A 4,174-nucleotide genomic window follows, 5' to 3' on the forward strand; every position below is an offset into this window, starting at 1 on the left:
AGAAGGCTTTTTAAAAATAGCATTTTTTATTCTAAAAAATTAGCAAAACTGCGAAAAAATTTTAAACTCTCACGGTTCGTAAATTAGTTTTTTCACAATATTCAAAATATCAAACCATTTTCGTTTAAAATATAGCTCATTCTATAATAAAAACCATATAAATCATTCTTGCAACTTAGTACAGAATTCATAAAAATGAATCAAAGTTAAAAAAATTTCCATCAAAATTTCAAACTTTTTATTCAGAATTTTTAGAAAAATTTTCGGTATCCAGTTTTGTAGTATAATAAGTGCAAGTTTCAAAATGACTGCTGTTTTTTTAGAATTTTTTTTGTCTATGGTGTTGCGCATTTTCTTCCATATAAAAATAGATTTTGTTCATGCCTTATATGGAAACAAATGTGTAACACCCTCGACAAAAAAAATTCTAAAAAATCAGCGGTAAGTTTTAGCTACATGAAACTTGCACTTTATTATACTAAAACTGAACGGGCTAGAAAACTGCTTATCGACCTTTTTTCTAAAAATTCTGAATAAATATTTTGAAATTTTGATGGAAATGTTTTTAAGTTTGACTCATTTTTATGAATTTTGTACAAAGTTTTCAAAAATTATTTATATGGTTTTTGTTATAGAATGAGCTATATTTTAAATGAAAATTAACGAAAAAGATTTATGATGGAAAACATTTGGAATATTGTGAAAAAACTAAATTACGAATACTTCTGTGAGTGACTGTATATATACTTCATAATAAATTTGTGCCAAACGGACCTCAGAATCGGGTTCAGCGGGTCGAATTACATGTCGGCACGTGGGTCTGGTTAAAAGCACACACCACTTTTTTTGTGTGCTATGTATACTATGTACTTAAATATCTATATACGAGCTATTATTCTGATATTTTTGTTTACCTGGAAATCTTATTTTAAGTATAAAAACCAGCAAAAAAATTTATTTACTTAATTGGTAGGAAAGAAGCTATTTTGGTAGGTTTTTGAACCAGCTCTTGGTAAGAAATAAAGTTTATCAGTGGTAACCCTGATCGTTAGTGTCAGTGGAAACCATTTGCCTCCAGTGTATGTATGTGTTTCCTCGTATACGATTCAACGAAAGGTTCACGAATGGTTGTTTCCTGGGGTCGTTGGCCCTGCACTCTAAATCTGGTGGGATGACAACAGAATTATTCATCGACGTAGTCAAACATATACAATGTAACACTAATTGTGTGTTTATGTATATTTGCTGTTGAAATAAATATTTATATTTTATGTTTTATGAGATACCGTCTTGTTTTTTTTTAAGTTTATGAATGTATAAAATCTTAATATGTAGGTAAAATTGTGATGGTCAAACTCGCCCCTTTACAAGTTAAGGATGCCCCTTCCATGGGACAAATTTGACAAATTGATTTTTTTAAATGGCTGAATAACGTATATACGCGCTTATTTATAGCTTACTTGTTACTCGATTACTGAGATCAATAACGAATAGTTGCGACCAATTAATAAAATCAAAACTTTTTCTAAAAAGTATCCGAGAAATATGACCTCGTAAAAAAGGTGTCAAATCTTCCCCACTTTACCCTACATACATTTCGTTTTTGCTTGAGAAACTCGAAAAACAAGAATTTCAACTGTTTCAAGAAAGAGCACAAAGTACCACAACCCACGACATTTATCCGTATGTATTTTCTACAGATATGTACTATTTTAAAGACGAATTTTCGGCTCATCAAATTAGTTTAGTTTTTCGCGCAAGAAGTGGGCTACTGAACATAAATGCGAGAACATTCAAGAGCGTCGCATCCGCAGCTTGTCCAGTTTGTAACTTGGGGGAGTCAGAAAATACACTCCACGTTCTTGGTACATGTCCAATCTATAAAAACATACGCTTACGCTGCTTTGAGGGGACGGTTTTGAATCTGGCTAAAGTAATAAACATTTTAAATGGCTGTGATTACCGAACTTTCTACACTTAGGCTGCGTTTCTTCAAACTCATTTAAGTGGAAATTAACTTTAATTTAATTTTTTATTTAATTCTCATTTAAATTATTTTCAGTTTCAATAAGCTCTTTATTTAAGTGAGTAAAAAGTGGTTGTAAAACTGACTTGGCCAGCGAAAGCTTTCATTTGTACTGAGAGCTTTTGAAAGCTCTGGCACGCTGTGTTGTAAAAGCAGGGCTGGTATACAAGTAAGTAACAGATACACACAATTGTGGTGTGTGTATGTTGATCAGCTAATTAAACGTGTAACATCTCTGAGTGTGGTTATTCTGATTTAATATTCATTTAAGTGAAGAGCATATGTCACTTAAATCAAAATTAAAAACAAATTAAAATAGATTGGCTAAACCAAAATTTCGAAAATTAAAGTAATTTTCACTTAAATGAATCTGGTGAAACGCAGCCTTACTTACCATACTGTTTAAAGTTTAGGGAGTTAATTTTAACGGAATTCTCATAAAACACACTAAATTGTTGTTTCTTTTCTTCTTCCTAGTTTTTAAGTTCCCAGTATAAATTCCCGACTATCGACCTATTAGTCACAGCCGTATGTTCGAATTTGTCATCTGTCTATAAATATTAAACATTGATTGTATCTGAAATAATAAAAATGAAGAACATTTGACTACTACTACTAAAATTGGATGGGCTACAAAGCTGCATAATCAAAATATTTCTAAAAAATCGAGTTTAAAAGATCGAAATTTTTACGAAAGTTTGCTGATTTTTTTCAAATGTTGCACTAAGATTCAAACTTGGATTGATATGGTTTTTGTTAAAAGATATACTATAATTTTATAAACAACTAATTAAAATTAAAAAATATTAAGACAAATGATAAAATGTTGTCAATATTTGAGTGTCGTATAGTTATGACAAGGACTATACATTCAAAGTATCTACATACATACCATTGTTTTAATTTTTCAAGTTGACGTAGAGATTTACATGATTTCTTGTTCTATAAATAATATTGTGCAAGCCTAAAAATGGGATTATGATTCAAGATTAAAAAAAATATACAAAAATTTAAAAATTTGTTTTCAAATTTCTCATTTGAGGTAATATATTTTAAGCGAAATTTTACTTTTTCGAGCTCTGGGGGGTCGATCGCTCCCTCCCCCTGTTGCCGCCACTGCTCCCATTATAAAAATTATCACATATTTTGTTCTAGTGAGATTTTGGTAGCGGTAAGTTCTACATATGTATGTACTCAACTCAAATTTATATTTTTTGGATTATGACACTACTGAAGTAAATGAACGACCTGTAAATAGTGCCACCCTGAGGATTAAACCATTTGGGCATAGTTTTGTTGAAGTCCTTGTTATTTATTAGAAAAAGCGCTTACCACGCTTATTCTCCACACAATTTCCCAACTTTCCGTAGTCGCGTAAATGGAATTTTACTTGCCTTTCGACTAGCCCCTCAGTATTCGAAAAGATTGACACCATGAACAAATTTTAGTTTCCTAATTTCACTGTACTAATGGGGAACTAAAAAGGTGGAATTTGTTTAAGGGGAATGTATGTATTTACATATATCAGTGTATTTAAAAAGTAAGGATTTATCACCTTTTTTTGGATCCTTGCCCCCTTTCATGCGCTTGCGTGCCAGTAAAGCTCGCATCATTGATTGTACCTTAATAACCTTTTTTACTTGGACTTCATATAATCTAAAAAAAACATGTTTATAATTAAAAATCAATAAAACAGCTTAAAATATTTTACCTGGCCAAGAACTCATCATTATAATAGCGTAGAAATACTTTGGTTTTTCCAATGGCCCAGCCTTCCATCTTTAAACGTATCAGCAAAAGGCGACAATTCTCCTTGGTGATATCCACGGTTTCGTCAAAATCGAAGGCTAGAAATTGATATCTGCATAAAACAAAAAATACTGTGCTTAGTTACATTTTACATATTACATTAGTCCAAAAATTTCTTATAAAACAGTTGCAAAGTAATTACTAAAGCAAACAAATACGCCGCAAGATTTTAAGCGTTAAAAATTCATATCAAAATATATTCGAAAAAGTATACAGTAAATGCGGGAAATACCATTTAAACCAGGTGATATCTACCAAATCGGATCCATTACACCATTAGTTGTAACAATCGGATACTGTTTACTTGATGTTTTGATAATCAATTACCAAAAACAATGA

General features: G+C 31.0%; 1 long non-coding RNA gene across 1 annotated transcript; it reads right to left on the minus strand.

Annotated features, from left to right (window-relative positions):
• Positions 1-3,592: 3,592 nt before the first annotated feature.
• On the minus strand, positions 3,593-3,885 carry LOC118749921. Its single transcript, XR_004994310.1, has 2 exons — positions 3,738-3,885; positions 3,593-3,682 (listed from the first exon to the last, which is right to left on the minus strand). It is a non-coding gene; the product is annotated as an uncharacterized LOC118749921 (long non-coding RNA).
• Positions 3,886-4,174: the final 289 nt, after the last annotated feature.

Source organism: Rhagoletis pomonella, unplaced genomic scaffold (assembly GCF_013731165.1).
Source record: "Rhagoletis pomonella isolate Grant_MI unplaced genomic scaffold, Rhpom_1.0 Rhpom_scaffold_00088, whole genome shotgun sequence".
Lineage (NCBI taxonomy): Eukaryota > Metazoa > Arthropoda > Insecta > Diptera > Tephritidae > Rhagoletis > Rhagoletis pomonella.